The following is a 13181-nucleotide window of genomic DNA, read 5'->3' as shown; positions in this document are numbered from 1 at the left end:
CAGACAATGGGAACCAACGCAAGAGGTTCTTGTGACTCCTTTGACATTACAGACACTGTCTCATCTTCCCTCATTTAATCGGTATACGTCTGCTGCTGCCGCCTTTATGCAACCACCCCCCAACCACCCACCCACCCCACCCCTCCCTCCCCCGCCCTTTTTCACCATCAGGCGAAGTTCCCCGTTGGACGAGTGGTTTTAGCGCTTGGCTACCAATGCGGTGGTCCGAAGTTCGATTCTCGGCTCGGCCAACGCGGAATCAGAGGAATTTATTTCTGGTGATAGAAATTCATTTCTCGATATAATGTGGTTCGGATCCCACAATAAGCTGTAGGTCCCGTTGATAGGTGAACAATTGGTTCCTAGCCACGTAAAAAATATCTAATCCTTCGCGGCAGCCCTAGGAGAGCTGTTAATCAGCTCAGTGGTCTGGTTAAACTAAGATATACTTAACTTAACCATCGGGTGTGGGCTAGAAAGGGACTTTGGAATACAAGTTTTCCTAATTTCTGCGCTTGAAAAAATACGAGTTTGTGTGGCGTCGAGTTTCTATGACGTCATACACCTCCGTCTATCTGCCCTGAACAAGTCTACGCTGAACACAAAACACTACTATATCGCAACAGCTGAATTACATCCAGTCTTCCTACGAAGGCGAACAGTAGCCTACTCTCGTGACCTCCTTTGTCGTTGCGATATCCGAGGAGGATTTATTAGCCCCATCAACACGTCCCGTTTAATTCCGTTAAATGGCAGCTTTCAGAAACTCATAGGCAGTCACCTGGGCAAGTGCTGTCAGTGCACCTCACGTGTTGAGGTTATTTGCTTAGCTGCAACCCCTCTCATTCCTTTTGCTGCACCTCCGTTCATATTCTCTTTCTTCCATCTTACTTTCCACCCTAATTTTTAAACCTCGCACTTTCAGTTTTTCTTTCAAGCGTTGAATGCCCTCATACATCCCAGCGTTTGGCCCTTCTACCTAAATCGTATATTCTATCTGTCCTGTCATTTCCTGGCGTCCGTTGTTTCCGTGTCCGTGTTGATACTTATTGACGCCAAGAGTCGGTTGTGTTATGATTTATGGTTAGTGATAAATGGAGCGCTCTTGGAAATTGTCGTGTACGAGGAGTTGGGGGTTGTCGGTGGTGGAAGGCGTAGAAAGATTTATTATAATTGCCATAAAATATTTCCCATAAAGTAGCGCCGTCAATGCACCTCACGCGGTGCACTGTCCACATTACTTTCAAGTTCTTCGCAGCAACCACTCTCATTCCTTTTGCTGTACATCCGTTCATATTCTCTTTCTTCCATCTTACTTTCCACTCTCTCGTAACAACTGAATTTCCCCTTTCAGCGCTGAATGACCTCAAGGTCCCAGCGCTTGGCCTTTGGCCTCAATCTTATAATCCTTTCCATTCCAACGTGACCTTTTTTTATTTATTAGGGATATAGCTACGATAATCTCTTGAAACTATCGATTTCATAGTATTATTAAATAATATAAAGAGACGAGAGGAAGACCTCCCGATAAGGAAGATGATGGAGATTGGACCACCAGGTGGGAGAAGGCTGGGTAGACCGAAATTGCGATGGATTGGCTGTGTGGGGAGAGATATGAGAGAGTTGGGATTGAGCGAGGAGGAGGATGCACTGGACCGAGGGAGATGGAAGAGTGTGTTGAAGAACCATTACAGCGACCCCAAATAGGGACAAACTTGTAGAGAACGAAGACGAAGAAGATGAAATAATATTGTTGAATCTGCTACTTTGCTTTTCATTATCGTCTTAAATAATGTCATTGTCAGAGATCCGTCATTGGACGTGATCAGTAACACTGACAGCAATCATTTCCAGTGTTTTGTTAATGACGACCAAACCCTCCACAGATCATTCATTATTAAGCAACAAACGCCTTTGCCACTCATCCCTCATCCATACACCCCATTTCACGCCCGACGCCGACGAATTCCCCCATACTCTGTCAATTTGCGGCTTCCTCACGACCCAATAACAAATTGGGAAGATGTCAGTTACTTTTAAGTTCGCCCGTCTCGGCTCCGATCTCCACACATCACGGTGCCTGCTTTCGTCGGAGGCTCCACGTCCGTAAGCGGTACCGTTTCCCCTCGTTTTTTTTTTTTTTTTTTCTCTTTTTCTACCTGAGAACCACGACGCCCGCGCCCGCGCCCGCGTTTTCGGGACGCCCTGTTTGTATGTGTGTGTGTGCTCAGCTTTGAGATCCTCCTGCCGCCTCCACTTTAACCCGCATCTTTGATTTTTCTTCTTCTTCTTCGTATTCTTCTTTGCATATAAGGGCGGGACGCAAGTTTCCGGTCATTCGAATGTGACCTCTCTCTCTCTCTCTCTCTCTCGTTCGTTTTTCACTTTTCAATGACGCTAAATGGCTACCTTTCGCAAAGGTATATGTAATTGGCCCGAAATATTTGTCACTCAGTCAGGTAATGGCAGTTTTTGTCAAATGAGTACCTTGTTTTCGCTAAAAATACGTTTCTTTAGATATTGCTTTTGCATGAGAAATTAACAACATTGCAAGTTGACCTGAAAGGATATTTCGTCCCCAATACATCACTGACTCTTGGACAAGAGGTATAACGTTTAATCCTTGAATTCAGAGAGAGAGAGAGAGAGAGGAGAGAGGAGAGAGAGAGAGAGAGAGAGAGAGAGAGAGAGTACCGTAATGGGTTTGTGTCTTTATCTGTGTAGAAAGCAACTGGACAAAAGGCGTTTGTTGTAATGGGTGGGGTTAAAAGGTTTCTATACTGAGAGAGAGAGAGAGAGAGAGAGAGAGAGCTTTTGTTGTATGAGAAAATAAGAATGCGTTTTATATTGTGCAGATAAACTTAGACAGTAAAAGTATTTTTGTCTTGCTGGGAAACCCCTCTGCAATGATTCTCTCTCTCTCTCTCTCTCTCTCTCTCTCTCTCTCTCTCTCTCTCTCTCTCTCTTTCTGAATATATAAATATATATATATATATATATATATATATATATATATATATATATATATATATATATAGACGTCGATGATTAAAGTAACCTTCAAAGTACGAACTGTTTGTTGGTGTTACTAGATTTCTATATTTTATAATCTGTGAGTGGCCATCTTCGTTGGGAATTTTAAAATACCCAGAGATCCAAGGGGACCTTGAAGCTCATATATGATGTGCAAATACGGTCTTGTTATTCCTTTACCTCAAGTTATTTAGTGTTCTTGGTACGTTTTTTGTATGCACTTGTTTTGTAAGTTAAATAGTCAGTTATTAATTTATTTAGTTTTCTCAGCAGCTTTGGCATATTTCTTTTTTTAAGTTAGATATTCAGTTATTAATTTATTTAACTTGCTTAGTAGCTTTTGCTTATTTCTTTATTTTTAAGTTAAATATTCAGTTATTTAGTTATTTAATTTTCTTAGTAGCTCTGACATATTTCTTTGTTTTTAAGTTAGATATAATAGTTACTTAGTTATTTAATATGCTTATTACCGTTTGTTTATTTCTTTGCTTTAAAGTTAAATATTCAGTTATTAAGTTATTTAGTTTTTTTAGTAGCTTTGGCATATTACTTTGATATTAAGTTAAATATTCAGTTATTAAGTTATTTAATTTGCTTAGTAGCTTTTGCTTATTTGTTTTAAGTTAAATATTCAGGTATTTAGTTATTTAATTTTCTTAGTAGCTTTTGCTTATTTCTTTGTTTTTAAGTTGAATATACAGTTAAGTTATTTATTTTTCTTAGTAGCTATTGTGTATTTATTTATCTTTAAATTACATATTCAGTTATTAAGTTATTTATTCTCCTTAGTACCTTTTGTTTATTTACCTGTTTGTAAGTTAAATAGCCAGTTACCCTTTCCTTTGGTAGGCTCACGGGTTACTGACTTACATAAGATATTACTCTCATTATTTACCATCCACCTAAATTTTTGTGTAACTCCTATTTAATATTTTCTATAATACTGAAAGATTTTCCTGGATTCTTCTGAAAAATCCCTCAATTGAAATATTGTTTTTCCAGGTTCACGAACTATACCCACTGAGACGGGCGCTGGCGTCGCTTCCCTAGAATAAGGAGCGAAGAAAAACAACAACAGCAAACGAGAACAACATCTAAAAGTAAACAACATCAACAGCAACAAAAAAACAACAGGAGACATTCTCAGCGAGAATCCTGAGGTTGGTGTCTACGATGGTGTTTTGGGTTAGCAATTATGGTAAAAAGAAAAAGTTTTATTGACTGGCAAAAGAGTTGGATCCGGTGGTGGAGGTGGTGGGCCGTTTTCACTGCCGTCGTCATCATCATCATCATTATCACGGTCATTATCATTACCACTGGCACTACGCCTCATCATCAGCGTTAATCATCACTGTAATACACAGGTTCAAGGGAATTCTGCCATCATCGTCATCACTATAGAAGAAACAATTGTCATTTTATTACGTCCAATATACACTTAAGAAAAATGGTTGTCATTGTATCATTACCAATACACACACACACACACATACACCCTCGTACCTTCGGTACCATTAACATCAACATTTCACATCATCATTATTTTATCATCAACACTACACGCAGAGTAATAAACCGCCATCGTCAACACGTCTTCAGTTGAGGAACGAATCGATAATACCAATGGTGCATATCAGTAAGGGAGAGAGAGAGAGAGAGAGAGAGAGAGAGAGAGAGAGAGAGAAGGTGAGGTATGCATAAGAAAAGGAACAGGGAAACTTACTTATAAGAATCCATTTACGAATCTAAAATTGTAATCTATGTTTTCCTGATCTCTCTCTCTCTCTCTCTCTCTCTCTCGTAGTTCCTCGTTGGACGAGTGGTTTTCGCGCTCGGCTACCAATCCGGTAGTCCGAAGTTCGATTCTCGTATTGCCAACGCTGAATCAGAGGAATTTATCTCTAGCGACATAAATTAATTTCTCGATATAATGTGGTTCGGATCCCACAATAAGCTGTAGGTCCCGTTGCTAGGTGACCAATTGGTTCCTAGCCACGTAAAAATATCTAATAATTCGGACCAGCCCTAGGAGAGCTGTTAATCAGCTCAGTGGTCTGGTAAAACTAAGATATATTTCACTTTCTCTCTCTCTCTCTCTCTCTCTCTCTGCGTCAATAACCTCGTCGTTGCGACGCCAGTAAGAATTAACAAACAAATCTCTCTCTCTCTCTCTCTCTCTCTCTCTCTCTCTCTCTCTCTCTCTCTCAGGTTAGCCTTACCGGCAAATAATTACCACTGAACAGATTTTCACTCGTTGGAGTCAAGAAGCAACATTATTAACTTAAACCAGCTAAGGACATTGTCGAACTACCATTTGCTGGAGGGGACGTCGTTGAGTCATTTCCACACAACAGCTGATGTAGCTCCCACGTAGGGAGGGGAGTACGGACTGATTCTTATTGACATCAACAGTCTCATAGCCTTACCCTCATTTTTACGGTCTTACATAGAGCAGAGGTTGACCCAATCCATTGCTTTGTAGTTTACTTAGATTCAACGATGACTTTGATTGATAATTCAGTGACTGTTCTTACCCTGGTTATACTTCTGTTTGTATACATATTACTGTACTTCAGATTGGTAATACATACGAACCCACTCATAGAAACTGCTAACAGTTGAGGATTCCAGTATTTACAATTCCAGTAATTTCACTTTAATTTATTGATAACTGCATTATTTGATTGATGATTTAGAAATGTTTCTACTTATGTGTCTCCAGCTGTCAGCTCGGCTATCGCAACCTTATGACCTGTCCACACTAGCGGGCATGCCCATCGGGCACTTCCACCTGTTCATATTTTCTCTGGCCTCTGAAGCTGTTACCAGACAATCGCATCGTTCTAGCTCCAGACTTGGGCGGTCAGTGTAGTGAAATGGGTTATGGGAACAGTGTTTGCCCGTCTGGCAGTGCCTGATAGTGTGAACAAGGCTTAGATATCTGCTGTCTTTATCTGTATTTAATACATTCAGTTTATTTCTAGCTTATCTTGAAAAGATCGCCTATGCTACTTTAAATTGCCAATCTTATAAATTTGTAGGTGTTTCATTTAGCTATACCAGGATGTTCACTTCGATTCTGTGATAACTTTTTTTCCCTGTCACGTTTCTGTCTAAAATATAGCATTCATAATTGAGTCAATGTTCCCCTCTTCACCCCCAACCGGAATGAATCGGTGGAAACTCGTGAAAGCCATGACCCCAAACACACTACATCGTTAGATCCACATCCCGTCAGTGTCTTTTATCTGTGTAATACTTTCAAGTGACTATATAACACCCTCCAGGCCACATTTACCTACAATTTTTTTTAAGTCAGCAGATAGTGGAGTTTTGGCTCTGATGACTTAAAACTTCTCTTTGCTCTCAAAGCTTTGGAATTCAGTCCTCGCTTTGGTTTCCCAGATTTCTGCATTACTGGATTGAATGACATAATAATATGTGAATGACGATAGTGTGGCGATACTTCTTCAATATATATAATATATTATTATATATTATAATTTATATATATAATATATATCTATATATATGTATATATATGACTATATATATATATATATATGAAATCAGGATCTAGTATATATAACAACAACAACTTTTTCAAAACGATACATTATAAATACACACATATATTATATATATATCTATATATATATATATAATATATATGTGTGTGTCTAGTATATATACTACTATATATATATATATATATATATATATATATATATATATGTATGTATGTATGTATATATGTATGCATGTTCGTATGTATGTATATATAGCAGATAGCATTACTCGATGTTAATGAGCGCAACAATGACAACAGCAGACGACCTTCTAAGCAGGCAGATGATCATCAGTCAGGAATAGAGGAGCCTTGAAGCGCAAAAGGGACAAAAGTGTGAGACACAAAGTCGGGTTCAAGGTTGAGGAAGAGAGGTCGCCGTCAGGAGGGCCAGTGAGGCCTCCTCCCTTTTCCCTCCCTTCTCTCTCTTCTTCTTCTTCTTCCTCTTCTTTCCCTCCTGCTTTCTCTTCTTCTTCTTCTCTTTCTCCTTTTTCTTCCCTTGCTTTCCTCACTCTTCTTCTTCTTCTCTCTCTTCTCCTGCTTTCCTCACTCTTCTTCTTCTTCTCTTTCTCCTTTTTCTTTCCCCTCCTGCTTTCCTCACTCTCCTTCTTCTTCTCTTTCTCCTTTTTCTTTCCCTTCCCGCTTTCCTCGTTCTTCTTCTTCTCCTCGTCTTTCTTTTTCTTCCTTTCCTCACTCTTCTCCTCCTTCTCTTCCTTTGTCTTTCCTCGCCTCCTTTCCTCACTCTTCTCCTCTTCCTCCTCCTCTTCCTTTGTCTCTCCCCTCCTCCTTTTCCTTTCCCCTCCTCCTTTCCTCACTCTTCTCCATCTCCTCCTTCTCGTCCTCCTCCTCCTCCTTCTCCTCCTCCATTTTCTTTCCTCTCCTGCTTTCCTCACTCTTCTTCTTCTGCTTCTCTTTCTCCTCCTTTTTCTTTCCCTCATGATTTCTTCACTCATGTCCTTCCCTTCCTGTTTTTTTCACTCTTCTCCTTCTCCTTTCCTCCATTTTTATTCCCCTCTCCTCACTCTTCTTCTCCTCCTTTCTCTTTACCCTCCAGCTTTCCTCACTCTTCTTCTTCTTCCCCTCGTTTTTCTTTTTCTTCCTTTCCTCACTCTTCTCCTCCTTCTCTTCCTTTTCTTTTCCTTTACTCCCCCTCCTTTCCTCGCTTTCCATTCTCCTCCTTTCCTCACTTTTCCCTTCTCTTCCTCTCCCGTTTCATTTTTCCTCTTCGTCTTTTCCCGTAATCCCTTCTCGCACTTTAGTTATGTTTATCCTTTACGTTCGCCTCTTGTCACCTTCGTGGGTGTTCTTCATTTTCTTCCCCCACCTCTTCTTCTTCTTCTTCTTCTTCTTCCTCTCGCCATTTCTAATTTTTCTCCTCGTCCTTTTCAGTCATTCCTCCTCGCCTTTTGTTTTGTTCCCCCATTCCGTTCTCTTCTCGTCGTCGTCTTGTGTGTTCTTCATTCTCTTTCTCCGGTTCTTTGTACTTCGAAAGATTTTAGTTCTATTCCATTTTCAGACCTTTTTTATTTTTTGCTTAATTCCTCTTATCGTTACGTATGCCTTCCTCCTTCCCTCTCTTTCTTCAGTTCCTTGATTTGAGTTTTATTCCTTTTATTTTTCCAAATTTTTCGTTCGTTTGTTTGTTTCTTTTTCTATCTTTCTCACCCTCAAATAAAAGACGTTATTGCACATTAATTTTTCTACTTAAAATGGGGCTGTTTAATTTTCTACTTAAAATGAAGCTGTTTCGTTCTTATTTCAAAACGTTCATTTGCTCCTTGCAGTTTTTTCAGTATATTTTCAGTTATCACTTTTATTTTATGATAATGTGTGTGTCTGCTCCTCAGGTACTGAGGTAGATTGAAGTTCAGTTTGATAGAGGATGTCCTTTTCATTATGTGTGTGGGTATTTAAAATACTCTATATATATATATATATATATATATATATATATATATATATAAAATATATATATATATATATAATATATATCTATATATACATATATAGTATATATGATCTTGTAGGCAGAGTTTTCTTTCCATGCATATTTCATTGAATTCGATGGCTTTTTTTTATTGTTGATCAACTTTTTATTAGTTTCACAATACTTTCTAAATCTTTTGCGTTCTTTCAGACGTAGTTGGTGGATCAAGAATCGTAGATTAATTCTCTGTTCCATTTATTGTGGCGTTGAGTTCTCCCCAGTAAATGGAACAGAGAATTAATCTACGTTCTTTTATCCACCAACCACATCTGGAAGAACGCAGATGACTTAGAAAGTATTGTGAAATTAATAAAAAGTTGATCAACAATGAAAAAAACATCGAATTCAATGAAATATGCATACAAGATAAATTCTGCCCACAAAAGCATATTATATTATATATATATATATATATATATATATATATATATATTATATGATTATGATCATTTTAGCATGTGATTCATTTATCACACATATCCACAGGTGAAAAATAAGAGACGGGGTGTCAATGTCAATGGCTTGAAAATAAAGCCGAAACCGGTCAGGACCTACACCCTGTCATTTTCCAGTGGTATTCGCGTACGTAATGAAGTTACATGCATATACTGTGATTTTGTAAACATATATGCAGTATGTATTTATGTACGTATGTCTGTATGCATGAATGTACTTACATACATTTATATATATTTTTCAAGCGTGCCTTCTTATTTATCAAATGTGCCTTCTATATTAATGCATTCGCATGTTCATTGTACATGCAAGTTGCGCGTATCTAACTTTTTTGCTTCCGCAGATTCACCCTAATTCTGCTCGGTGTCACGAGCATTGAAAAGCCACACAAAGCGAACTACTTTCTGAAACGGACGTGCTTGTGTCGACGTCGGCATTTCACCCGTTTTCCAGTCGGTTTCTTTGAATAAAAAAAAAAAAAAGAGAAGAAGAAATCGTTTTAGAGAAATCGCATTGTATAGAGTTCTTGCTTTAATTCATTCTCGGATCGATTTCTCTCGTTTCATTTGGTGGAAGGAGGAGGAGGAGGAGGATATTTCTTTTATGAAGCGAAGGCTTCTTGTAACTCATGCTTTATGGAAAATGAAAGGTTGTGGGAAAAGAAGAGGGTGGTAATTAGATCCAAAGGAAATAATAGACCTGTCTCTTCATCAAAGGATTTGGGAGGAAAGAGAAATCTAAAGCCAAGGTTTACACGGATAGAATGGGAAGTCTTTGTTATCGCAATTATATAATATATATATATATATATATATATATATATATATATATATATATATATATATATATATGTGTGTGTTGTGTGGTGTGTGTGGGTGTTTTGTTTGTGTGTGTGTTTGTTTAAGCTTAAATTCGATATCTAAGCTTACATATAAATTAATTATATTATATATTAATAGTAATATATGTGTTGTGGTGTGGTGTGTCTGTGTGTGATGTGTTTCATTTATATATAAGCTAGCATATATATATATATATATATATATATGTATGTATGTAGTATGTATGTATGTATGTATGTGTATATATATATAAGTATAAAAGAATCACGAAAGTTTGGAACGTGATAAATGCATAAATAAAGGTATAAGCCACGAAGGAAAGTGAAACACTGGAGTAGTTGCAAGATCTTTCGATTCAATGTCCTTTACTTAGTAGACCGACTCGGTCTGCTAAGTTGGAAGGGACGTGACTCGAAAGATCTTGCAGTGACACAGTGTTTCACTTGCCTTCGTGGCTTATACCTCTATATATAGAGTATATATATCAATATAATATATATATATCTATATAGATATATATATATAGTGTATGAATTGTAGAAAGTGAGAGAGAATGAATATATATATATATATAATATATATATATATATATATATAGATATATATATATATACATATAATACACATATACACATACTTGTAGTGAGAATACACAGCCAATAACTATCACATGACAGAACTTCTAAATCGAGAACAGGCAAGAACAAATTATAAGAATCTTTCTTCATTTTTTTTTTACTTTAATTTCCTCGGGTTTATCACTTTACAAAAATGGGCTATCGATATGGGTCCTTGGTTTCGAGTTTTCTCTCTTTCCAGTCTGTTTGCAGTACAATTTCAGAGGTGACTGGAGTTTGCCTTTCGTAATTAAAAAAAGAGATTGTCAGTTGTTTGGTGGGGATCCATCGCTGTTCCTCTGTGTGACGCGAAGCCTGATAGGTACTGATGTTGCTGCTTAGGTGGTTTTCATTTGGTGGATTGTTATATATATACACTTCAAGTTAAATTGTTGGCTTTGAAATGACTACTTCTACTACCTCTACTGCAGGTATTATTATTATTATTATTATTATTTTGGAAGGAGACCCTCTTTCAAACAAGTCTTATTGAAAGATATTGCTGCATCAGCTGCATTCAACTTGTAAATAGTCTTCTCCATTTCTCTAATAATTGCTTTCTCTCTGCTATTACAACTGGCGAGTATTGCGCCGATATTACTCATCAGGAGGAGTCAATTTCAGGGATAATTGTTACAAATTTATTTATTTGTTACAGTAAATGAAAACAAATAGGTAAAAATATATTTTGACCTATTTGACTGCTCCTGATGAGTAATATCGGCGCAATACTCGCCAGTTGTAATAGCAGAGAGAAAGCTATTATTAGAAAAATAGAGAAGACTATTTACAAGTTGAATGCAGCTGATGCAGCAATATCTTTCAATAAGACTTATTATTATTATTATGATTATTATTATTATTATTATTATTATTATTATTATTATTATTATTATTATTATTATTATTATTATTGTTGTTGTTGTTGTTGTTGTTGTTGTTGTTGTTAAGAAATTCACAGTCTCGTGAAGAACCAATTGTTAAAAAATCCACAATTATATAGAAATATATTTATGATTATAATTATGGATTTTTTTTTTAACTATTATTATTATTATTATTTTATTATTATTATTATTATTATTATTATTATTATTATATATTATTCCGTTAGACATTTTACACCGAAGGTACTACTACGCTACTACAATACTGGACTTACTTCAATAAGATATATATTTACGCCATTGCAACTTACCTGACTTCTTTTACTTCGTTCGTTTTATATTCTTCTTCTTCTTCTCTTCTTTTCTTCTTCTTCTTCTTCTTCTTCTTCTTCTTCTCTCTTATTATTATTATTTATTATTTATTTATTATTATTATATTATTTATTATTATTATTTATTATTATTTATATTATTATTTATTTATTTTTATTTATTATGTATTATTTATTATTATTATATTTATTATTTAGTATTATTATTTATTTATTATTTATTAGAATCTTTGGCATTGACCAAGTTTCGGTATGAGTTTCTTAATCCTCTCCTTTTACTTGACGCAGCTAAAGTGCTGTCTCACAGGCCGAGTCATCTCTGTTGTATAAACAAGCATTTTTTTTTTCTTCAAGGGCAGGACTCGCATCTTCTTAGCTGTGAAATATATTTAATTCGGCCTTTTTCGGTAGTCATTTTATCTTGAGCTACGTTTCAAAGGCTGTTATTTGTATACTGTGGATATCTAGAGCCCGATAGCTTATATGTCACAAGCTTAGAATATTTCTTAACACAGAAAAAGTTTGAAGAGCTATTCAGGTGCTAGAATACATCGTATACTATGACCATACCATTGAAGATTCATTGCGCTTCCATTATTTGGATATAATCGGGATATATACTTCGACATCAGTAATAATAATAATAATAATAATAATAATAATAATATAATAATAATAATAATAATAATAATAATATTGTAGTACCGTAGTAGTAACTTCGTAAGATGTTTAACGGAATAATAATAATAATAATCAATAATAATAATAATAATAATAATAATAATAATAATAATAATAATCACAGCAGTATTGTAGTACCGTAATAGTACCTTCGGTGTAAAATCTCTAACGGAATATAAATAATAATAATAATAATAATAATAATAATAATAATAATAATAATAAAAAATAATAATAATATAATTATTATATTATTATTATTATTATTTATATTATTATTACTGAAAAGGAATCTAGAAAAACTAGAGGCTGAAGTAGCTCCAGGTCTCATGCAGAAGAGTGTGATCCTAGAAACGGCACACATAGTAAGAAAAGTGATGGACTCCTAAGGAGGCAGGATGCAACCCGGAACCCCACACTATAAACCACCCAGTCGAATTAGAGGACTGTGATAGAGCAAAAAAAAAAAAAAAAAAAAAAAAAAAAAAAAATAATAATAATAATAATAATAATAATAATAGCAGTATTGCAATACTGTAGTAGTCTCTTTAGTGTAAAATGTTTCACGAAATAATAATGATAATAATAATAATAATAATAATAATAATAATAATAATAATAATAATAATAATATAGAAGTAGTTTTAGTACAGTAGTAAGTCTCTTCAGCGTAAAATAATTCAGTGCAGTTCATCACTATTTTTCCCTCGTAACTCACGCCGATCTCTGGCTGAAAGGTCGACGCGACTTGGTATTTCCCGCCAAAGTTCGCTCGTTG

General features: G+C 35.8%; 1 protein-coding gene across 3 annotated transcripts in view; it reads left to right on the top strand.

Moving 5' to 3' along the window:
* LOC135210178 (metabotropic glutamate receptor 7-like) overlaps nt 1-13181 on the top strand; it is a 284537-nt gene that overhangs the window by 147476 nt on the left and 123880 nt on the right. For all 3 annotated transcript variants that reach the window (XM_064243009.1, XM_064243010.1, XM_064243008.1), the window contains exon 2: nt 4036-4193. The gene's annotated coding sequence lies outside the window, so the exon portion shown is untranslated. The remainder of the gene's footprint in view (nt 1-4035; nt 4194-13181) is intronic.

This window comes from Macrobrachium nipponense, chromosome 39, assembly GCF_015104395.2.
Source record: "Macrobrachium nipponense isolate FS-2020 chromosome 39, ASM1510439v2, whole genome shotgun sequence".
Classification (NCBI taxonomy): domain Eukaryota; kingdom Metazoa; phylum Arthropoda; class Malacostraca; order Decapoda; family Palaemonidae; genus Macrobrachium; species Macrobrachium nipponense.
Note: the sequence above shows the minus strand (reverse complement) of the source record. Positions and strands in the feature narration are given on the sequence as shown.